This window comes from Cnephaeus nilssonii (genome assembly GCF_951640355.1).
Source record: "Cnephaeus nilssonii genome assembly, chromosome: 4".
Taxonomy (NCBI): Eukaryota; Metazoa; Chordata; class Mammalia; order Chiroptera; family Vespertilionidae; genus Cnephaeus; species Cnephaeus nilssonii.
The window spans coordinates 42,724,005-42,749,473 of record NC_137075.1 but is presented as its reverse complement, the minus strand read 5'-3'; positions in this window follow the sequence as shown (position 1 = coordinate 42,749,473).

Below are 25,469 nucleotides of genomic sequence, written 5' to 3'. Positions count from 1 at the left end.
TCTTAAGTTTAAGCCTTTATCCATTTTGAGTTTATTTTTGTGTATGTTGTAAGTTGTTGGCCTAGTTTCATTTTTTTGCGTGTATCTGTCCAATTTTCCCAACACCATGTATTGAAGAGTCTGTCTTGACTCCACTGTATGCTCTTACCTCCTTTGTTCTGTTCCATTGATCTATATGTCTGTTCTTGTGCCAGTACCATGCAGTTTTGGGAACAGTGGCTTTGTAATATAGCTTGATATCTGGTATTGTGATTGATTGAGTTTTATGTCACCTGAAGGAGTTGCATTACAAAGTTAGTTATCCTTATGCCCCTTATTTCCAAATTTATAACTGGACTTGGATGCCAACGAGAAAGTCAAACCTAGGAGGAGGTGGCTTATGGTGATAAAAGTTGAAAGACTTTGCCAATTAATATTGGAGGAAAATCTGGGAAATATACATGAGAATAGATATTTTGAAGGTTCTGTGTCCAAGAAAGAAAAATACAATTTGAGATGGGTTGAAGTTTATTGCTGTGGGAGCACTTAATCAGAGGTTCAGGTTCATTGTTCTAGCTTGGATAGGTGGCATTGATTTGTTTCCTTGAGTGGTTGACAAAAACTTGGACTTGAGCCCCCTTGAGACATTAGACATTTCTTTATAGACTGTAGGAGCTATGTATTCAAACACTTAGGGAGGTAAGATTGTTGGAGGGGATATATCATGGGTATTGAACCCCATATTTTAACTTGTCCCTTGAGAGGGTCCTGATGAGACTCTCTTCAACAAGAGCCTGAGAGAGACCCACTAGCATTTTTTGGGGAAAATGAGGGGCCATTCTCTGGAGGCTAGTGGTGCTGATGGAAGATGCTAAAGTTGAAACGGGCACTCTGATACTGGGATAATAGAGCTTAATTAAGTAGTAGCACCTTACCATCAGAAAGCAAGGAGGGCAACATGGCTACCCCAATAGGCAGCAGGATGTGCGTTTTAATTGACATGATCAAAAGAAATCTTTGGAAATGGCATTGATAATGGGATCTTTGTGACTGAAATTGGCACTTAGCTGTGCTACTTGATTTTTATAACAAAAATTAGTGGTCCGGTGCACGAATTTGTGCACGGATGCGGTCCGGCTGGCCCTCCCTGATCAGGGCTGGTTGGCTGGGCCAGCAGGGGGAGGGGATGTGGCTAGTTGGCCGGCCAGCCCCACCCCCTGGTGGAACTCCCTGTTGAACTCCCAGTTGAGGGGACAATTTGCATATTAGCCTTTTATTATATACTAGAGGCCCAGTGCATGATTTAATCATGCACCTGGTGCACCAGCTGTCTGTCTGTCCGCCGGTGCCCCAGGCCTTCCGAAAGCCTCCGGCGCGGTGGAGGCTTTCGAAAGGCCTTGCGCCGGCGCAGACAGACAGACAGCTCCCCGCTTTGGCTTTTGATCGCAGGGGAGCCGGCTGTCTGTCTGTCCGCCGGTGCCCCAGGCCTTCCGAAAGCCTCCGGCGCGGCGGAGGCTTTCGAAAGGCCTTGTGCCGGCGCAGACTGATAGACAGCTCCCCCGCTTTGGCTTTTGATCGCGGGGGAGCCGGCTGTCTGTCTGTCCGCTGGTGCACCAGGCCTTCCGAAAGCCTCCAGCGCAGCCATGACACAGACGCTGAGCTCAGCGTCCTGCTGGCCCAATCAGCTACCCCGGCCACCCTGAGTCCCGCCCCCTGCGCCTCCTGCTGGCCCAATCGTGGGCGTAGCGGAGTGATGGTAATTTACATATTACCATTTTATTATGTAGGACTAGAGGCCCAGTGCACGAAATTCGTGCACTGGAGGGTGGGGGGAGGGTCCCCTCAGCCCGGCCTGCACCCTCTCCAATCCAGGACATCCCTCTCACAATCCTGGACCACTGGCTCCTAACCGCTCACCTGCCTGACTGCCTGATCGCGCCTAACTGCCTCCCCTGCCAGCCTGATCACCCCTAACTGCCTCTGCCTGCTGGCCTGATCACCCCTCATTGCACCCCCTGCTGGCCTGGTCGCCCCTAACTGCCTCTGCCTGCTGGGCTGATCGCCCCCAACTGCCGCCCCCCCCCCCCAACCCCAGCCGGTCTGGTTGTCCCCAACTTTCCCCACTGCCGGCCTGGTTACCCCACACAGCCTGCTGTTTGGTCATTTGGTTGCCCCTCACTAACCCCCCTGCCGGCCTGGTCTTCCCATGCAGCCTGTAGCTCGGTCGTTTGGTCGCCCCTCACTAACCCCCCCTGCCGGCCTGGTCTCCCCATGCAGCCTGCTGCTCGGTTGTTTGGTCACCCCTTACTAACCCCCCTGCCAGCCTGGTCACTCCATGCAGCCTGTTCGGTCGTCCATTTGGTTGTGATGGTCGCTTAGGCTTTTGTATAGATAGATGATACTCTGGTCTTCTTGCAAACAGAAGCTCGATTTTAGCTGTTATAATGGGAAATCAGTCTAATTTTCAGACAGAGATCAGTTTGTAAGCTCAATAGCCTTTCAATGGAAGCAAGGTAAAGAACTTGCTAGATGAGGCCCTACAGAAGAGGCCCAAGTGTGTTAATTAGAGCAACTGGGGAAAAGGAAATATTAAGGACTTACAGCGATTAGTGGACACTTGCTCTGTTCAAGATGCAGTCACTTTACTGGAGCAATCACATATGCCTATATTTGCTGTGCATTTATTTGTCTGGCAAAGGAGCACAAAATACTCTAAATAGTTTACTTTTGTCTGGTAGGAGCAGCAGGATAACTTCACTGCTTTGCCTCAGGCTTATATCTTCTTTCTGGAACTATTTTGTCCACAGGCTTGTTGACCATCACACAGGACACCATGCTTGTCCAATATATTGGGACACACTAATAGGATCTAGAAGTAGGATACATCAAATACCACTGCTGTCTTGGTGTAAGATACATGTGTACTAGTGGGAAGGAGACAATCTAGAGAGTCTCCCGGCGTCCACTCAGCAGGAAAGCTCCATTCACTGTCCCTCACGGCTGACACAGTGATGCGCACTGTGTATACTTTATTTTGTTGTGAGAAATAGTCCTGAAAGGGTCATATGATAGATTGATGATGAAAAAGAATAAAGGAAAAAATACTTTATGAAAGTTGTGGTTCTTGGCCCACAAATGGAATTGCTAGATAAATTAAATTAGAAGGTTGCAATTGGAAATGGGGCTGGTTTATGAAATCTATAGTATGCTCTATGTGGGTGTCACTAAGTGAAGCTCATTTAGAGACCAGAAGATTTACATAAATGTATGAAATGAATGAAGGTAAGACAGTATAGAGAAGGATTATTCTGGCTGGTTAGAGAATATACACATTCTTCATAAAGGCATTTAAATTTAGCAGAAACTCTAGGTTGTCTAAAGGAGACATTGGTTTGTGATACTATTATGATACAGAAGTAAGAAAAAGACACTTATGAATTTATTTGAGCAAGGCTTGCAAATAGTGCAAATATCACTTATCAACTAGGAGATAAAAATTTACCAGAGAAAAAAGAAGGGTGCTAAAACCATGGTATGTGCACATACATGTGCAGCACATACCTCTCCACAAAAAAGTATTTCATTCATTAAGCAAATATTTAAATTCCTACCATGTTAAAAATACTTTTCTAGGCTTGGGGCTAGAATAGTGAAATGACCAGTCGAGATCTCTGCCCCCTGGATCTTACACTTTAGTGGGAGGAGGCAGCAACAAACCATTGAGTTACAGGGGCAAGTGCTGTGTAAGGAGAGAAGGAAGGCAGAGGAAGGGACAGAAGGAGAGCCAGTACACAGGGTAGTCAGGGAGGAGCTGGGTGAGAAGATGACACTCGAACAGGTGCTTGAAAGACACGAGGGAACAGGTCTGGAAGATACCTGGGTGAGAAGCATTTCTGCAAGATGGAAGGCGAGGGCAAAGCCCTAAGACCGCAGCATGCTCAGGCAGTGAGTTGGCTGGAGGGCGTGAATGAGGGGCGAGTAGAGAGAGAAACCAAATTCTTAAGGAGTTTGACTTTCACTCTTGGGGAGCTGGGGACCAATGGGGGATAATAAGCAGAAAAGCACCTAAGGATTTAACTTACATATTTAATAGGCTCACTCTGGGTTCAGAATACTCAGTAAGGCAGTAAAAAGAGGCCATGCAGCAATCTGGTGATAAATCATGATGGATTAGGGTAGAACGTGGAGGAAGTGAGAATGAGTTAGTTTCTGGATATATTTTGAGGTAGAACCAAAAAGGTGTCCAGATATATTGTATATATGGTGTGAGAGAACGTTAACCAGTTGCTTTGGCCTTTTACAAGGGTTGGCTAAGTGGGGAAGATTTTGGACATTAAAAATGGTTATGATAGTAAGGGAATTTACATCCGGCAAATGGAAACACTTCTTTGAATCCACTTCTCTGTTTCCACTTTTATGCATTTTGTAATTTAGCCTATCATTCTTAAATTAATTGTTATTAACTGATTTAGGGGACATTGTGTTTTTATTTTGCATACTAGAAGTTAAAACATTAATTTGAAATTTGATTCAAAGCAAATAAAAATAAAGGCTGTTCATTATTTTGTCTGACTTCCAGAGATAGTATTTTCTATGTTAAAATAAGAAAGTACAAAGATTTAAAGTGTTCACTGCCTTTTTGATATTTTTTCAGCCAAGATATTTTAACATATTCAGTTCAATTAGGTGATATTCCAACACCTCTACATTGAACATCGTTTGTATTTGCCAGTCTTGATACCATACATATTCCATTCTATATAAGTGACTCAGCAACCCAATCTGGTTCAGGGGCTGGAGCTGCTCCCAGCTTGTTACTGGAATCAAGAGAGAGAACGGTAATATGACATAATTAGAAAATATGTCCCATGAAAGGTGGGACCCTATTTTGGCTTGTTTATTTGAAGTATTTATATTTATTAATAACGAACCTTTGAGAAGGCTCTTTCCCTATAAATACATATAAAAAGAAATGGTTTTCCGCCATGCTTGTGAAGCTTTCTGTGTATGTGCATGAATAGATTTCCATAATTAAACCCAACCACAATCAAAGACTGTGATTATTCCTCAGCTCTGTTTTCCTGGCAGACCAAATGAAACCTCTCTGTCAGACTGGCAGTGAATATTACAGTGATAGGCCCAGAATATAGGCTTTTTATTGCACTTGGGAATTTTTGTGAATCTGAAGTATTTTTTTCTTGGTCTGGGGGCCTGAAGTTGGTGGGGGACAATCCTTATTTTCCCATGGGGGGGGGGGGGGCGACTTGTTGCTGTGGAGGGTGATATGGAAAGCTCCCTTCAACCAGTTCTTCTCTTTATCTATCCTTGCTGAGATAGGACATTTTAGGAATTCCTCAGGAGCTAAAGCATTGTTATCTGGCCTGCTCAAATCATGAGTAAAGGTTCCTTAATTGATTGAACCATTACCTTCCAAAGTCATGAGGGGAGAGCAGGGTCCAGAGGGAACAGGATGCGGGAGAGAGAAAGGCTGAGCCATATCCTGGGACCCCTGGTTGGTGAGGGGGCCAACTAAGACCCCTGAGTGTGCTGCCATGCAGGAGGTGGACAGCACCCAAAGAAGGATTCGTGTAGCCAGCAAACCTTTGCCTGTGTCCATCTTGTGCAGTAGGCCTGGGGCCGCAGAGAAGGACACAGATGAGGGGGACCCAGGCCCAGCCTTGAGAAACATAACACTGGTCAGGGAAGCAGACACAGAAGGTGCTTTGCTGATGTAACCTGGAACCCCAGGTTTGGGGGTGCAGAGGGCAGCTGTCACCCACTGCAAAGGAAAGGCCTCTCATTCATACTTCTGTCTCGGGTTTATGACTTGAAGGGGCTCTGACTGTGTAACATTTTCAGCTGTAAAATAGAATATGGAGGGGGCGTGTCATAGTACCCGCTGCTGCCAGCGTGTTCTCGCTGGAATGGGGCTTTGTGAACTCTTCTAAGCATCTGTGTGAAGACAGGACTATGAAAAGCTCTAACTTTATATTTTTTATTTTTAAAATTTTTTTATGTTTTCTTTTTTTATTAGCTCTGTGTCTTGGACCAGGATATTTCATTTCTCTGAGCCTTAGCGTCTTCCTCTGTTCAATGTGGAGAATGATTTCCCAGTTCCCCTCCTTGGGTGGTGGAGAGCATTCCTGGCACAAGGCGGATAGCGGGCCCCCGCCTCGCTGCAGCTGACTAATGACCAGGGCTGGGCTGCACACTGGCCTAATGTGGGGCCTGATGACCAGGAAGGGAGGCGGAAAGACATCCCTCTTGTGTAGCCTCTTGCTATGTGGAAGGGAAAGTTTTACATTTAACATTTTAATTTAAGCATCATTAAGAGAGAATATGCATTAATCTGTTTAGATCCTTCTGAATTTGGATCTAATTCACTCAAAGGCTCTTTTGTTTGATATCTAGAGAGTTTAATTCCCACAAAGTGGCCCATAGAGAACATGGAAGTTGTTCACAGTACATCATCCTTATCATCAGTGGTAGCGTGCTTTCCTTTCAGACTGGCAAATGTAAAAGGACAGCTCACTGAGCAGCAGATTCCGAGGGAGCTTCATGTTTGTGCAGTGACGTCGGGCTTTGTGTGCTGTGCACAATGTACGGGGTCATTAGATGCTTCAGATACGCGTCTAGACAGGGTAAGCTTCGGGAGCACTTGCTCGGCCCTGGGAAAAGCTACAGGTCGCCCGTTTGTGACCAGAAAAACATCTCCTTGATCAACAAGTTAACTGTGGAGCTAACTCTCTGGTGCTAGCTTTACACCCAAGAGGAAAATCAGATCGGATGAGGTTTGACAGGGCCCATCATGTGTAGAACGAGACTGGGCCTAAGTGTGGCCTGAACTGAGGGTGCTAAAAATGCTATCTCCCAGATATCTTCTTACCATCCAGCTGTGGGGCTGGATTCCCATTTTTAGAAGCATTTCTTGTATTAAGTCATTCTGATTTGAAGAAGCTCCTGTAAAATGTGAGCTTGTTCCTTGGGCAGGTTATACAAGGACCTAGATTGTTTGGTCTTAGGTACAGTAGTGAGGAAATGCATCTCAGGGTAGGTAAGTTGTGATATGAGGGCAATAGGACTTTTAAAAAAATATATTTTATTGATATTTTACAGAGAGGAAGGGCAAGGGATAGAGAGTTAGAAACATGGATGAGAGAGAAACATCGATCAGTTGCCTTCTGCACACTCCCCACTGGGTATATGCCCGCAACCAAGGTACATGCCCTTGACCAGAATCGAACTTGGGACCCTTGAGTCCACAGGCTGACACTCTATCCACTGAGCCAAACCGGCTAGGGCGCAATAGGACATTTTAAACGTTAGAATTGAGTATGCTTTTTGAGGGGTGTGTGCTTTTTGAGAGGGCTGCAGAGACAGCTTGAGGTCTTTGGATGCCTTTGGAAGGGAGCAGAAAAAGGAGAGGGGTTGGTGAAAGGGGAATGTCCCATGTGTGCCTTTGTTGTTGGGTGAGTGTGCATGTGCGCGCACATGTGCATGTGCACATAAAGCAAGGGATGAACCCCTTTCACCTACATCCCTGTGCTTCACAAGTTTTATCTTGAGCCCTGACACTGATTATTTTGAGCAAGGATAAAAATATTTTGAAACCAGCCCCTTTTTGGGTCCCTTCTGGTGCTGAGGACTTAATAGTGTCTGCCCGGAGGTGTGAACCTTTCTGCAGGGGTGAGCGAGACTCACATTCCACCTTTCCCTCTTGTGTGCCCTCGCCCAGCATCTGATGGCCTCTGTAGCCCCAGCTAATCCGCTGGAGTAAACATGACAGTTTACTCATTGCAAATTGTTGTTGTGGCACCCTCAGGGCAGGGGCCAATTGAACTTGGAATGTGCAGACTTCAGTCTATAAGAGTGGTCATCCAGCATTACTGCTGTCAGCTTCTCAAATGGGAGCTTAAGTGTCACCACTGGGTTCTGGCATTGACTGAAATCCTACCTGCTCTGCCTGCCGCATGTGCTAAGCAGTTTCACACATGCATCTCCTGCTCATTGCAAATTGTTAGTTGTTAGGATTTCTCACAACTAGTTGTTAGGAATCAGCTAGTTGTTAGTGTTTCTATTTTACAGTTTAGAAATGTGAGGCTTTGAGAGGTAAAGTAATTTGTCCAAGTGGAACAGCTGGGGAGTGAGCAGGCTGGGATTTCACCTTAGAAACATCAGCCCCCCTCTACTACTCTCTGCTGCTGTTAAGGGTATTTCCTCTCCATTTAGGAGTTTCTGCTTTTTCCAAAAGATAGCATGCAGCCTAAGGAACACTTAACTCGGGGCACTTTGCCAAGTGGAATATAAATGGCTGCGGGAAACAACACGACGAAAGGGTGCGGGACACACACCTGAGAGGTGGAGGAATGCCGCGGATTTGCGTGGCTCGCCTAGCCCCTCGTTTTGTCCCTCAGTGGCTGCTGACTCGCAGGGCCTGCTCCTGCCGAAGGCCCTGTAGACCTCAGGCCGGTCATGTTCTCTGCCCGCCCGGAATGAGGGCGGGCCCTCCTGTCTTTGCAGTGGATGTGCCTTAGAACTGAGCACCATACCATGACATCGTTTACACCTTGTGCTTATCATTTTCTTTCTGTTTTATCTTGACACTCAAACTGAACCTGACCTTGGCTTTCTCCCCTTGGCGCCAATGCATAGTCTCCCTCCAGCTCTGCTCCCTCTGGCTGCCCTGGGCAAATGTCCTCCCAGGACTCCATGGATTTTCTCCTTTGCCTGCACCCCTCGGGCAGCGCGTCAAGAATTCTGAACCATCACTTTCCCTCCCATGGCTTTGGCAGTGCTGGTGGGAGCTCTGCAGCCCCTGCACCCTGCCAGCACCCTCCTGCCAGCTCCCACCAGCTGCAGAGGCTGGAGTGGAGCTGCTGGCTCTGCTCCCAGGCCCAACCTGTGCAGCTCCAGCTGCCACCCCAGAGCCCTGCCAGGACTTGGAAGCTGCTGTTTATTGTGACCGTCTTAGTCTGGAACAGCAGAGCCTGAGCCAAATATGCTACCACTTAATTGGCAAAAGCAATACCAGAGAAGCAGAAGTGGGGGGCAGTAGGGGGAGGGGCTTGGGGAGAGACAAAGAAGGAGGGAGAATATGAGAGATGTATTTTGATCTGTCATTGCTTGCTACTGTTTGATCTTGCGGGACATTTTCAGAGAATCCATACAGGTGACTGTATTTCAGGGCAGTCCTTCCAGGGGGAGAACAGGAAAGGTTTTATTCACTAGCTCCTCTCCTCTTTTGATCAGAATCTACTCCAAGGGAGACTTGCACTTCTAGTTTGCACAAACCTGTAAGTGGCCAGCTCAGATCTCATTAGCGACTCACACCTCAGCAGCAATAGAGAAGGCCTGTGTGGGAGGCAAGAGGGGCATGATGTGCTGGTGGGTGACATGAGGGGCCATGCAGTAACATCAGTAGTGATATCTGGATCCACACCTGTGGGGGCAGCACAAGCCATATTAGATCCACTCAGCCCAGCAGCAGGCAAGTGCAAGATCTGGGCGATGGGTAAACTGAATCTGGTCACCTTGGAGCATTTTAAAGTCAGAGCAGCTTGGTCCCTGGGCATGTTTGTGATGCTAGGAAATTTCTTGTTCATTCAAGGAAATATTCAGTTTCCCTTTCCGGTTCTGAAGGTTGAGCATCATTGTGAGGGGGTCCCTTGTGTGGGTGGGGTTCAGCTGTGTTATCTCTAATTGAGGGATCCAGATAATGTTACAATAGTGAGATACTTCTCACATCAAGAGGCAGAAAAGCTGTCCTCGGAGCAGCTGATGAGTGTGGCGGTGACCACACATCGAGGGCTCATGTTTCTGGAAAGCAGTAGTACTCATGGGCAGAGCCTGGAGGCCTGTGGGGCTCAGGGGACTAGGCTGTGTGATAGCTCCACCTCATTTTAGCAGCAGTGCATGGCCTCCTTTGTGCTCTCCTGACTGGTGTGAGTGGTGATCCTTTATCTTCCTTAACACCTGCTGGCTACACTCCCCTGACCTGGCCTTAAATGAGCCCCTGAGGAGAGTGGTCCTGTAGTGACCATAGCACCACTGCTGGCTAGCCCAGAGAATGCATGTTGAAGATCCAGGAGACAGAGTTCTGAGGTCACCTTCTCTTCAGTTGGGAGGTTTAGTTGGTGTCAAGATAACTATTTAAAGTTCTAGCTAGGCAGCCCTAAGGACATACAGATGTTGTTGTTGTTGTTGTTGTTGTTCTTCTTCTTCTTCTTTTTCTCCTCCTCCTCCTCCTCCTCCTCCTCCTTCTCTTTCTTCTTCCTCCTCCTCCTCCTCCTCCTTCTCCTCCTCCTCTTCCTTCTCCTTCTTCTCTTTCTTCTCCTTTCTTCTTCCTCCTCCTCCTTCATCATCTTCATCTTCTCCTTCTCCTTCCCCCCCTCCTCCTCCTTCTCCTTCTCTTTCTTTTTCTTCTTTCTTCTTTCTCCTCCTCCTCTTTCTCCTCTTTCTCCTCTTCCTCTCCTTCTCTTTCTTCTTCTTTTTTCTTCTTCTTCTTTCTTCTTTCTCATCTTTCTCCTCCTCCTCCTCCTCCTCCTCCTCCTCTTTCTCCTCTTCCTCCTCTTCTTCTCCTTCTCTTTCTTCTTCTTTCTTCTTTCTCATCTTCCTCCTCCTCCTTCTTCTCTTCTTCTTCTTTCTTCTTCCTTCTCCTTCTCCTTCTCCTTTTCCTTTCCCTCCTCCTCCTCCTCCTCCTCCTCCTCCTTCTCTTTCTTCTTTTTCTTACTTCTTCCTCCTCCTCCTTCTTCTTCGTCTTCATCTTCTTCTCCTTCTCCTCCTTCTCTTTCTTCTTTCTCCTCCTCCTCTTCTTCTCCTTCTCTTTTTTCTTATTCTTTCCTCCTCCTCCTCCTCTTCCTCCTCCCTCCGCCCCCTCCTTCCTTCCTTCCTTCCTTCCTTCCTTCCTTCCTTCCTTCCTTCCTTCCTTCCTTCCTTCCTTCCTTCCTTCCTTTTTCTTTCTTTCTGTGGTGCAGGAGGGCCAGCCTCCTTCCAGCTTCAGAGTTGGAACCCAAGCCTTGTTTCTGGAAAGGAAGTGATATATGGAAGTGATAGAACCAGATGGAAGTAGATTTATTGTTTCTGTTGCTAGAAAACAGCAATTGCAAGCACTCCTCAAATGATAAATTTCCTGCCAAATGGAAAAATTAGAGCCTCTTTCACCAGTCATCCTGTTAGAAATCCAAGTAGTGATGTTGGTCTAGGTAAACTCTGAGCACATCTGCATCCTTCTGACTTGGTTACCAACTAAAGCTGAGTTCCTGGCCTCTTTTCAAGTTGGAGGAGTTGAGAACCCCATATCTTACTTCTAGTTTCTCCCATCCATGCCATTCTTCCCTTGTACACTGGGATCCTGCTGGTATCCCACCCCCCTTGTCCTTGTAGGCAGAAACAGAAAGCCTGCATTCCTGATGACATGGAGACCAGCTCTGGCACCTGAGCTGAGAAGAACCATCACAGAATGCTAGGGGCACAGCAGACTCACCAGGCAAGCCATCAGGCCAACCTTCCAAGCCCTGTCTCTCCCAGCTGTTAGGGGAAGATCGGTGAGTGGGGCATGGGTGTGTCCTGCTCCACATGGTTACTTTGACACCCAAGCCTCACATAAAGCAGGCTTTCAACACCACTCTGACATTCATGAACTTACTTCAGAGCCACTTGCCTTGACCTACTTCACACTCCATATTACTCTATCCACAGATCCTCCCCACTTCTGAACTGGGAGCTGACTCATTTTCCTGCTTACAGCCTTGCCTCAACACTCATTCCTAATGTTTTACATATTTTCTCTGGCAATGACCTTTGCTTCCCTTTTGACTAGAATTCAGATTCTCCTTTGGCCAGAGAACCCTGAGTATTCTGGGTAAAAATATGCCAGATCTTTCCTGGCCCCCTAGTACCATTGGTCCCTGGTATGGCCTCCTAAGAGCACTGTATCTGCTGGACTTTCCTTTATATGATTGGGGTAGACTTAGTTTAAGAACAGGAAAGGGAGAGGGAGCTGGGAAGGGAAGGATGAATAAGGCCATTCATTCTTTTTATCATTAACACCATTGATGGAGACTTTCACATAAGCACCAATCATTTCACTCCATGATTTTTAGACTTATTTAATTTCCAAGAGCCACAGAAAGTGATATGAACCCACTGAGCCTATATGAACCTATTGGGAGCATATTGACTTGATAGTGCTGCTCCGTACTCCATCTGGATGTCATTCTATCCAAGAGTGAATCCTTTCTGAGAAGTAATTCTGCTTTTATATCTCAATTAATTATTCAGTGAGTACTCAGAGTGAATGAAATTGGTGAGGTTCTGAAACACCTTGATTGTTAGTCCTTTAGTTGGCTATACAACTTCATTAAGTGTTAGGTTCCTTCTGATGGTTATTTACTTCATAGCAATTATAGTTTAACATCATGGTAGATTTCTTTGGGTTCCCTGATCCGCTTACGCCTTTTTCTTTGGGAAATCTCCCTTACCCACAGCCCTGCCAATAGCTTGGACGTGGGTGGCCATGTTCATACCATGTGACCACAGGTGGTTAGACTAGTGGTGAACACTTGAAACTGACATTGTCAGTTCATAATCTGGTCAGTGCCCAACCAGGTTATCTTGCTTGAAAATTTGAGTTAATGGACATAGAGACCATTGTCAGTCATTGGTAGGTGCCAGACTCTTAAGGTCATGTTGAATGAGGACCAAAGTCAGTTCATGCCACATGGGCAAGCTGAGGTTGTGAGAGAGCAGAAACCAGCAATAAGCAAAGACAGCTGGTTTGCAGAGAGAAGGATGTATCAGACAAACAGCGGGTTAGGAGACCACACAAGGGACTCAGTAAGAGAATGACTTTGGCTCTAGGTGGCTTCTCAGATCCAAACCTCAAAAGCCTATTCAAACTTCATTTCCTGCTTGTTGGTATCCATGAGATGACTTCTCAGATCCTACAACACTCACCTCTGCCACCTGAGATAGTTTTTCAGAGAAGCAAAAGGTAAAGGAGTTCATTGCCTGCCTTTTCTTTCTCTCTCTCTCTTTTTTAGATAAGGGTTTTTGTTCCTTATGGCTAAAAAACCTTGACTAAAACAAATTGCTACCTAGGTGTTGCCAGCAGTGGCTGCAACAGAGAGTTGTAAACTTATATCTTGGTAATTAAACAATGGGTGGGATGTTTTCCAGTTGCTTATTTTGAAGTAGAACTTGATGTCATTGAAAGCTATTTATATCTATACTCTTGTTGTTAATCATTTAGGACACCGGCTTTCCACCCTATTCTCACTTGTGATAATCATATTGACTTTATAGGGTGGGTCTTTAGGAACTCAGCAATTGTGGGGAAAAAACAACCCACCCAACATTGGACATAAACTTACATCAAAGGACAAGATTGCCTCTACTAGTTTATAGTGGTGGACTTTCTGATTATCTGCACCAGAGACATAATCTTAATTGCCTTGTCAACAAATCCAGTGCCCAAATAACTGGAGATTTTTATGGCTGGGGAAACTCCTGATATATAGCATAGGAGGGGAGGCAGGGATGAGGGTGAGGTAATCTATGGGCTGTGATCCATCTCCAGCAATTACAAGTTGCACTCATATTTAGCTCCTACACCAAAATGGTGTTTATCTGGGTGGAGAAGTGTAAATAGTAGGCACCCTGGGAATGGAGCTGGGGTTGTCTTTTTTGTTTTTCTGAAATGAGGCAAAAGAGAGGGCACTATGTAAGTTTGCATAAGACACTAAGCTAGTCTGGGTAATAAAAACCAAAGTTAAGCGAAATACTCTACAGGAAGAGATTTTAATATCTGAGGGAATAGCCAGAAAAGTGAATGTAAGTGGGGAAAAGGATATTTAGAGAATGGTAGAGGGAGAACTCATCTATAGTGAGAGGCTATATAGCCTAGAAGTTAACTCATACGCTCTAGTCTCAAACCTAGATTCATATCCCAGGTCCACCACTTAGTAGCCATAGGACCAGGGATGGGTTATTTAATTTCTCAGTTTCTTCATTTATAAAATGGGAATAACAATATACCTACCTCATAGGTTTGCTGTGAAGATTAAAGGAATTGATACATGTAATATGCACCACAGTAGGTGGTGAATAAATGCTAGTTACCACTATTCTGTAAGACACCACCTGGTGTGCCAGCAAGTCCAGCAAAATGCAGGAGAAATAACGCCACAGTGTTCTATATTTTTTTCCTGATGAGAAAATCCAATACATTTACTCGTTGGCTGTGGAATGTGTGTATTTTGGCTAAAACAAGAAAGAAGGTCCATAAAAAGGCTACTAAATGAAGATGGGAAGAGAGGGGCTTTCATATAAAGAGAGAAAATAGATTGGGCTCCGGTCTGGGAAAATGAAGACTGAGATGCACTATGATGAATTTCATGAAGGGCAGGAATAGCATGAATAATAACTTGTTTTTGAAATACGGGAAAATTAGAACTGGCGTAAAGATGAGTGCTTTGAGGTGGATACTTGAACAGATGGTTACTTGACTGTGCTCGCACAGTGAGTCGTTCAGTTATGGAGGGAGCCTGGCTAGCTCAGGAGTTTCAGAGCAATCTGTATGCAGGGTATGTGCTAAGGTTCCTTAACTATCAAGGGTAGTCAGAGGTGTTCCTGACAGAGCCCTAGTTTCATCCAGTTCAGCATATAGTAATTTGTATTAGTGTAGTACTTAGCCATTTCAAAACACTCAGCAACTTCAGTTCATTTGATTCCCATGGCACTGATTTACTATACAGAGTTTACACTGTGGGCAAGGCTCTGCAGGGAATCAAAAGGTGAGAAAGATGACTTGTGTTGAGGTTCCTGATCTATGTTGCCACCCAGAAGCTTAATATAGTTAGGTCACTTATAATGCTTTGAGACCAGAGAATGTTTAGTTATTTTTTGAGTTCAGGATTGGTATTGTAAATAAATTAAAGAAAAAAGTTCACTTTTTATTATGGTTTTTATAAATTCTACTCAGGCAGCATTCTAATGTTAATAGAATGGCTTATTCTTACATTTATTTTTACTTTTAGAGCATTTGTTCATAAAAAGTTGCTTTATAGCTAGCAGTTAATTTAGAGATCATCTTTTTAAATTCCTCATTTTATAGCAGAAGGAGATGGGTTCCTTAGGTGACATGCACAAGGTGGCAAAGCTTGGGTCAAAGCCCACGTTCTAATCTATGTTTTCTTTCCCATGAGGAGTCTTCCCCTAGAGCAGTGGTCGGCAAACTCATTAGTCAACAGAGCCAAATATCAACAGTACAATGATTGAAATTTCTTTTGAGAGCCAAATTTTTTAAACTTAAACTTCTTCTAACGCCACTTTTTCAAAATAGACTTGCCCAGGCCATGGTATTTTGTGGAAGAGCCACACTCAAGGGGCCAAAGAGCCGCATGTGGCTTGCGAGCCGCAGTTTGCCGACCACGGCCCTAGAGGATCAGGGAGATGTGGTTGAGCTTATTTCTGCGCGCACACAGACTCAAATGTGTTATGCTTGAACTTGGAGTGCCCAGAAGCAGATTTACACCAGGGAAGGCCTCTCACTTTTTTGTTTTGTTTTAATAGTTTTATTTAAGATATCACATTTCCCACTTTACAATACAGTGCTTCTACGGTGCATTATTTCCTTTCCCTGTGCACATAGTCCACATTCAAGTATCAAGAATGCCCAGTTATTTACTATGCAGCTGCTCAACTTTTAAAACTGCCTTGGAATTTGCTACAAATTTAGGTCCTTCAATGTTATGTGTGGAACAGTGCTAAACCTTTGCTCAAGGTTGGCTTACTCATCCTCTTTGGTGAGAGGCCCAGAGGAGACACCATCGGACAGATGGAGGGGCTCCACCACCAGGGAAGCCCCAGGCACTCCTCCCGGCATGCCTCCTGCACTCTGGTGCGGCTCGGTAATGATGAGGTTGCAGACATTTCCCAGCTCTTTCTGCTGATGTTCAAAATTACCAAGCCAGCTGATGATATCATTGTACTCGTCAAGAATCTTCTGTTTGTCCTCATCACATTGATCTTGCCTTGAAGTTTTCATCTTCATCAGTTGCTTTCATATTGAACGCATAAGATTCAAGTAAATTCTTGGAAGATACCTTGTCCCACTGCTTCTAATTTTCAACTCTGTACTTCTCAGCTTCCTGGATCATGCGCTCAATCTCTTCCTTGCTCAGACAACTCTCTTTTTAAAAAAATTTAAGTTCTTTATTGTTGAAAGTATTACATGAGTCTCCTTTTCCTCCATTGACCTCTCCCTGCCCGCTCCCACACCCCCCAGCACATGCCCTCACCCCCTACTGTCTGTATCCATTGGTTATGCTTATCTGCATGCATACAAGTCCTTTGGTTGATCTATTACACTCCTCCCACCCTCCTCTACTTTCCCTCTGAGGTTTGATGGTCTGTTCGATGCTTTTATATTTTTGGATCTATTTTTGTTCATCAGTTTATGTTGTTCATTATATTCCACAAATGAGTAAGATCATAAGATACTTATCTTTCTCCAACTGGCTTATTTCACTTAGCATAATGCTCTCCAGGTCCACCCATGCTGTTGCAAATGTTAAGAGCTCTTTCTTTTTTTTTTTTACAGCAGCTTAGTATCCCATTGTGTAGATGTACCACCGGTTTTTAATCCACTCATCTGCTGATGGGCACTTGTCAGTAAAGTGTCAGTAAAGATATTGCTATGAGATATGGCTCAGACGACTCTTGTTGTTAGTGATGGCAATCTTGTTCTCTTTTCCTGTACTCTTATCCATAGCAGACACATTGAGGATACCATTGGCATCAATATCAAAAGTGACTTCAATCTGAGGAACACCACGAGGTGCAGGAGGTATGCCTGTGAGTTCAAACTTGCCACTCAGGTGGTTAGCCATCATTACCAAGTTGCATGCTCACTGTCATAAACCTGAATGGGCACCCGGGGCTGGTGGTCAGAGGTAGGTAGTGGAGGTCTGTGTCTGTGTGGTAGGAATGGTAGTATTGTGCTTGATGAGTACCGTCATGATTCCACCAGCTGTCTCAATGCCAAGGGAAAGAGGAGTATCATCCAACAGCAACAAATCTTGAACATTTTTGTATTTGTCTCTAGATAGGATGATTGCCTGGACAGCTGCACCGTAGCAACAGTATCATCCAGGCTGATGCTCTTACTCAACTCTTTTCCATTGAAGAAGTCCTGTAGCAGTTTCTGAACCTTGGGATATGGGTAGAACCACCCATCAGGACAATATTATGGATCTGGGACTTGTCAAGCTTGGCATCCCAAAGAAGGCCCCTCACTGAACCTTGAGTGGAGAGAGGGAGCTAGGCTCCAATCAGGAAATATTTCTTTATAAGCATTTCTGGTAAATGATATAAAGAGGTGGTGTAAGAAATGGACTAAACTTTCCAAGGCTCCAGTAACTTGTGGTATTTCACATTCTAAAAAAACAACAAAAAACCCCCCTCACTTTGTACCAATTTTATTTATAATTTTATATTCTTTTTCTTAAAGATGTACCCTCCCCCTGCTTCAAGATTATATAAATTTCAGACTCCATGAAATTTACTGGATTTACTTCTTTATGTCTAAAGATTTAATCAGTTGGGAATTTCATTTTAATATTTCAGATTTTTATTTTTAAATTCATTTTTCTTAAAAATATGAATACATTTAAATTAATTTTATATTTTAAGTTAATTTTAATTATTACTAATTAAAAATTATAACACTATGTTTTAACAAAAATGGCAGCTCCCTTCTCCACCTTTTAGTTTGTTCTCCGGAATCAGCCACTTTTAATTCCTCTAGATGTGCCTCCTACTCTTTACCTCTATCTTGTTTCATAATAACTTGTGTTTTTTTTAAATTGATCAATTTTATATCTATTTATAATGATAGGAAATTTTATATTAATAATGGTGTTATTATTGACATGACTTCCTGTGATGGTAGCTAAGAATTTAACTTTGTTACTCCAAACATCCCTTTTCTCTCCTCCCATTTCCCCTAACCAGTTAAATCACAATTTTTGGTTACCTCTATTATCACTGTTCATATTATGATGACTGTATAAATATTATAGCAAAAACAAGTAGTATCCTATGGCATCCTTTCTTGTACAACTTTTTGTCCTAGAGTTAATAATTATCTTATTTTCTTTTGCTTAATTTTCTGTGTTATCTGTGAAATGCTACCTTTCTTTTCATATAGCTTTTTGTTCACAGAGTTCATAATTGCTTTGTTTTTACTTGTTTTTTTTTTTTTTTGCGTGTCTAGCCAAATACATCATCAGAACTGTCAACCAGCTATCTTATCAATATTGTTTGTGGAAGTGGCCAAACATATCAGATAATCTACCAATCTCACCCCCTCCCCCAGAACTCCTTCCATAATTCTTCATCCTCTTGCTCCAGTATGGACTGATTTTTTCCTAGCATCTGGAAATTTCATATGATAAGCCTTTGGTGAGGATGACACTTAGTGGACCCTTTCTAAATCCTAGGATTGTCTATCCACTATGAACTATTTTACATAAGCAGATTTTGAAAGGTATTTTAAGTATCCTGTACCATATAAGGACGGCCTTCATTTTATAGTTGACTAGGTTTACATGGTAGGGTGAGGGGAGTGCTCCTAATGGATAAAGTACCACACCTGGATGCCAGAAATCTAGTGAATGAAGTAGGATTTGTGAATATATAATTCAGTTCCTATTTTTTTGACAGGTTTGCTAACCTTAGGGTGAATTACATGAATTTTGAATCCCAGATAATTATTAAGAATATATTCCCAGATAAATTCTTGTTACTGTCAAACTCATAATGACACTTGCCACTATGAGAACTAGTTTTTAATTTATAGAAGTTAAATATAATTTTAAAACACATGATATATTTTTAACTCATTATACAAAATTGTTTTGCATACTATTTTTTATTAGCTGATTAGAAGCATTTCACAGTAATGAGGAATTGACTATACCAGTTCCAATAGTAGCGTTTCCCTCCCCTCCTCTACCCCCAGTACTTTACTGCAGAATGTTTGGTTAATTCTTATGGTGGACCACAAAGTAGGCCAATAGCATTGTCTTACTATGCTGAAGTAGAACTTAAGGCCATTGCAATTAATATTTAGGTTTTCTTATATTTAGGGGACTTTCTGTTCTTTGATAATTCATTCCCCTGTAAAGGAGGACTGAAGTTTTTCTAGATAATATACGATGTAAATTAGTGATAGCCCAGCCTGTGTAGCTCAGTGGTTGAGCATCCACCCAAGAACTAAGAGGTTCCCGCTTCGATTCCTGGTAAGGGCACATGCCAGGGCACATGGGGTTGTAGGCTCAATCCCCAGTTGGAGTGTGCAGGAGGCAGCCGATTGATGTTTCTATCTCTCTGTGCTCCTTCTTTCCTCTCTCTATAAAATCAATAAAAACATATTTTAAAAAATCAAAGATGGTGCTGATTCTTTAGAGAAGGATTTTTTTCAGTGTGATTCAATATATTTTAATCCCATTCTTTTTGAGATTGTTGCAATTCAAGTGGCTTGTTGTTTAGTTGAATCCTTGGAGAACATAGCCCTATACTTTCATTTGATATTTTATTTCCTGAGAACATCTCTGGGAGAAAAAATGTTTTTAAATTCTTAAGATCTCGGTTGAAACACTCAGCCCTGATAACCTCACAAGCAGAGATTAAGTGTGTTTGATCATATCCTTCTCCCAGAATGCACTGCTATTGGAATGCCCCTGACCTCTGTCTAGACCTGCAGCTTTGACACAACTATACATCTCAGGATGCACCACCCCTTCACCCTTCCTTTTCTGTCTTCAGTGGTATTGTCTGCTGAAAGTTGTGGACAGACATAGGAGTGGTGAATCCCCAGGGGCAGGTGTAATCTGCCCTGTTTGCCCGAGATTTTTTTCCAGTTAAGGCTTTGGGTGGTGATAGGGTTCCCACTGAAGAGTGGGGGTTGGAGGAGGGGGGTGCAGAGAAACACCTACTGGAGATTATGGCAGGATTCCTGGCTCTTTATCAAAGAGGTGGTTGTTCATTTCTCTGCTTGATGTTCCAAGATTTATAAAATTGAAAGTGCTTTCTAATAACTTCATTTCAGCTCAAGTTACTGATATGTGTTGAGTGTTACTGGTTTATTTGGTGAAGTAATTAATTTCCATCAGTGCTGTGGGACTTTTTCCTGTATTTTAGCATGTAATTGATTCTAAACTTATTTTCTAGGGGTGCTGTACATTTCTCCTGCAATTTTGGATACCTTATAATGAATGATTTTGCTATTTGAGTGTTTTGTGTAAGGGGTTTCAGGGCACTTGGATTTATGTTGTATTACTGGAAGCTCACCAGAAAAAATGTTTACTCAATCAGTTGACTATGAAAACTTTTGGCTTGTTTCATCAGTTAGATTCAGCATCACTTCTCTCTGAGGAACAGTTAAGGCGTCTTCTGGATGAATGCACATTCAAACAAAAATCCATGACCATACTTCCTTCAGAAAGAGAAAAGGAAGACATTGGGGATATAACACCTGAGTCCTCCCAGCTTTCCAGATCTGTCCTCTCTGAATTACTAACTGAGTCAGAAACAAAGGTCAAAAGCACCGAGGTGGGAGATGCAAATGTGCCTGGGAATGCAGACTGTGAAACATCCACAGGCTACTATCTCAGCAAAGCCCTGACTGGGCATTACGTGTCACAGGCTCTTGTCATTGAAGCTGAGAATATGAAATGCCTCCAGTTTCCCCAGGACGAGGTTATTAGTGACACAGAGGATTATTTTATGTCGAAGACTCTTGGCATTGGACGACTGAGAAGGCCTTCTTTTTTGGATGATCCACTGTATGGCATCGATGTGAGTCCTTTCTCCGAAGTCCAACATCTGAAACCCAGCCCTTCAGAGAAACCAAAAACAGGTAAGGCCTGAATGGTGGATAATTCTTACTGAGTATCTCAATATAAGGGTATTATAAGTTAAAGTTAAGTAAGATATGGAGGTATGTTTGTGAGTCACAGGGGTGTCAATTAAGAGCATACAAACAACATATTTATCAGTGTTCATATGAGATCAAGATTGTGGTTAGTACTCTTGTGAAATACATTGTTCTTAATGGTAATTAATACATGTTCTTTTTAAAAAATATATGTTCTTTTACTGGTATGTAATGTTATATATAAGTTTCAGGTATATAATATTTTAATTCAATATTTGTATATGCTACAAAGTGATCACCACCAAAAGTCTAGTTATCATCCTTCACCACACAACTGACCCCCTTCACTCACTTCACATACCTGAACTCCTTTCCCCTTTGGCAATCACCTATCTGTTCTCTGTACCTATGAGGTTTTTTGTTTAGTTTTTTTCTGTTCACTTATTTGTTTTTTTTAGATTCCACATATGAGTGGAATCATATGGTATTTGTCTTTCTCCATCTGACTTATTTCACTTAGCATAATGACCTTAAGGTACATCCATCAATGTTGTCGCAAATGGCAAGATTCTGTTATCTTTTTTTTCTGTTATCTTTTAACTAGAGGCCCGGTGCACAAAATTCGTGCACAGAGGGGAGGTGTCCCTCAGCCCGGCCTGCGCCCTCTCCAATCTGGGACCCCTTGGGGGATGTCCGACTGTCCTAAATTGGCAGTCGGACATCCCTCTCACAATCCGGGACCACTGGCTCCTAATCGCTCACCTGCCTGCCTGCCTGATCACCCCTAACCACTCTGCCTGCCGGCCTGCTCACCCCCAACTGCCCCCCCTGCCGGCCTGCTCACCCCCAACTGCCTCCCCCGCCAGCCTGCTTGCCCCTAACTGGCACCCCCAGCCATCTGCTCACCCTCAACTGCCCTCACCTCCTGGCCTGATCGCCCCTAAACACCTCTGCCTCAGTCCCGCCACCATGGCTTTGTCCAGAAAAACGTCCAGAAGGTCTCCCGGTCTAATTAGCATATTACCCTTTTATTAGTATAGATAGAGGCCTGGAGCACAGGTTGGGGCTGGCTGGTCTGCCCTGAAGGTGGTCCCAGATCAGTATGGGGGTCCCCTTGGGGGGCAGGGTTGGCCTGAGCGAGGGGCTGAGGGTTGTTTGCAGGCTGGCCACATCCCCATTGGGGTGGAGGTCCCTGCTGAGGGGCATGACTGGCCTGGGCAAGGGGCTGAGGGTTGTTTTCAGGCTGGCCACGCCCCCATCAGGGTGAGGGTCCCCGCTGGAAGGGGCGTGGCTGGTCTGGGCAAGGGGCTGAGGGCTGTTTGGGGGTGGTTTGCAGGCCAGCCAAGCCCTGGGCTTTGTCCAGAAGGATGTCCGGAAGGTCTCCCATTCTAATTAGCATATTACTCTTTTATTAGTATAGACTAGAGGCCTGGTGCATGAAATTCATGCATGGGGGAGTGTCCCTTAGCCCAGCCTGCAACCTGTCCAATCTGGGACCCCTTAAGGAATGTCCGACTGCCCATTTAGGCCCGATCCCTCTCACAATCCAGGACTGCTGGCTCCCAACCACTCACCTGCCTGCCTGATTGCCCCTAACTGCCCTCCCCTGCCAGCCTGGCCACCCCCTAACTGCCCTCCCTTGCCAGCCTGGTTGCCCCTAACTGCCCTCCCCTGCTGGACTGATTGCCCCCACTGCCCTCCCCTGCAGGCCTGGTCACCCCTAACTCTCCTCCCCTGTAGGACTGGTTGTCCCCAACTGCCCTCCCCTGCTGGCCCAGTCACCCCTAACTGCCCTCCCTTGCCTGCCTGGTCTCCCCCAACTGCCCTCCCCTGCTGGCCTGGTCCCCTCCAACTTCCCTCCCCTGCAGGCCTGGTCACTCCCAACTGCTCTCCCCTGCTGGCCTAGTCGCCCCCAACTGCCCTCCCCTGCAGGCCTGGTTCCCCCCAACTGACCTCCCCTGCAGGTCTGCTTGCCCCCAACTTCCCTCCCCTGCAGGTCTGTCCCCCCCCCCCCCCCCCAACTGCCCTCCTTTGCAGGCCTGGTACCCCCCAACTGCCCTCCCCTGCCGATCTGGTCACCCCTGACTGCCCTCCCTTGCAGGCCTGATCGCCCACAACTGCCCTCCCCTGCTGGCCTGGTCGCCCCCAACTGCTCTCCCCTGATGGCCTAGTCGCCCCCAACTGCCCTCCCCTGCAGGCCTGGTTCCCCCCAACTGACCTCCCCTGCAGGTCTGTCCCCCTCCCCCCCCCCAACTGCCCTCCTTTGCAGGCCTGGTCACCCCTGACTGCCCTCCCTTGCAGGCCTGATCGCCCACAAATGCCCTCCCCTGCTGGCCATCTTGTGGCGGCCATATTTGACCACATGGGGGCAGCCATCGTGTATGTTGGAGTGACAGTCAATTCGCATATTACCTCTTTATTATATAGGATGGCTGAGTAGTATTCCATTGTATATATGTGTAACAATATACATCATTTTTATCTATTCATCAACTAGTAGCCCGTTTGCACGAAGATTCGTGCAATAGACCTTCATTCACCTGGCTGCCTGCACCAGTTTTCTGCCGGCACCGGGGACCCAGGCCTTGGCTGTGGCCACCGCCTTCTGCCTTCTTTCAGGGTCGGGGCTTGGCCCCGGGTGGTGGCCTTGGGCTCGGCAGCACCCAGCGTCCCTGCTACAGAATGCAGGAGCCGACCCCCAGTGGTTTCCTGCGATCCGTGCAGGATCCCCGCTGGTGCCCAAGGCCGGGAAAGCCTCGTGCGGCTTTCCCAGCCTTGGGCTCGGCCGCACCCAGCGTCCCTGCTACCGATCGCAGGAGCCGACCCCCAGTGGTTTTCTGCGATCGGAGCAGGCTCCGCCGCACCCAGCGTCCCTGCTACCGATTGCAGGAGCCGACCCCCAGTGGTTTTCTGCGATCAGTGCAGGCTCCCCGCTGGTGCCCAAGGCCGGGAAAGCTTCCACCCGACGCTTTCCCAGCCTTGGGCTCCGCCACACCCCAACGTCCCTGCAACGGTTTCCTGGTGGGCGTGTTTGGTGGGCGTGGCTTGGTTGGTGGGCGTGGCTTGGGCGTAGCGAAGGTGTGGTCAATTTGCATATTTGTCTATTATAAGGTAAGATATTATAAGGTAAGATGGACACTTAAGTTAATATTCTTGATGGTTATTGAGAAAACAATGTTTATTTCAATGGGAAAGAGGAATTGACTTAAATTGGTATAAGTAATTTGAATAGATTTGCTTTATATTTCAATTTCCAGACTTCAGTGATGAAAATTTGTTCCAAGGAATGAATTTTTAAAGTGCCATATATTATTGTGGTTTTATTAGTTTCTGTATGTAGACTTCCCATTCAAGCTGCTTGTATGCTCTCAGGTATTTTGTCTTGATTCAGTGTTGCATCTTACAGTGGTACAGTGATACCACATACAAATACTATGGGCGGTTTTTGACATAAACAAATACTGAATTATTTATGTTAGAAGTGTAACATATTCTCTGTTGTATTTGGTGAATCTATCTAAATAGTTTCAACTTTTTCTCTAATGTAGATCACTCTAAAATATATTGTCTGTTACATCTATATCTATCTATTACTTATTATAGCTATCATCTATTAATTTGGAACGAATTCCTTAGTCCTGTATTTCTACCTCCCTATTAGACTTCATCTGGATATGGCCCCAAACTGATTTCCTCATCTTTCTCTCTCAGCTCAGATTTTCCTCTTGACCTCTGTTTCCTCAATCACCCAGGCTCAAAAGTCAGAGTCATTATCTTTCCTCTCCCTTGCTTCCCACTTGCAACCTTCAAATATTATTTTTCTACTCCTGCATATCTCCCAATACCTACCTCTTCCTTAGTCTTCCTACTACCTCACTGGATCAATATGAGAACCCTCCCATCAGCCTCTCTGCCTCTGGTCTCTCCCATCCTCTGGCCATTGTCAAGCACCACTACACTAATTCCCCCAAGTACAGCTTTGATAACCACACCTCCCAGCGCAGAAAGCTTCCATGACTCTCCACTGCCGACTGCATGGAATCTGAATTCTTTCCCTCACTGTTCAAGGCCTCCACACTGTGATGTGACGTTCTCTTCCTAATCGATTTCTGACTAGTCCCTGAATGTTATTCAGATTATAGCTGATCTGGTCTCAGGGTTTTCTGTGCTTTCCTGTGCCTCTGCTGTTGCCAGACTCTTTTCTTCTCATAAATGTTCAGGCACCCACTTCTTCAGTGATAACTGAATTCCAACCCCATCCACTCTGAATGTAACCTTCCCGGTCCCCCTTTTTAAACATTTTATTTTTCCTCTGAATGTCCCAGAGTATCAGGTCATTTTACACACACTGTCTTGACCTTGTTATACATGCACAGGTCTTCCTTAAAATTGTTTATCTTCTTTCAAGACAGAGGTTCTACCTTCTGATTCATTGTTACACCTTCTATGATGTCCAAAGTGCTGCCCTAAACTTAATGCCTGCTAAATAAGTGAAATAATTTAAATGATCCATTTTTAGAATAATATACTGAAAATATGGTTCACATTTATT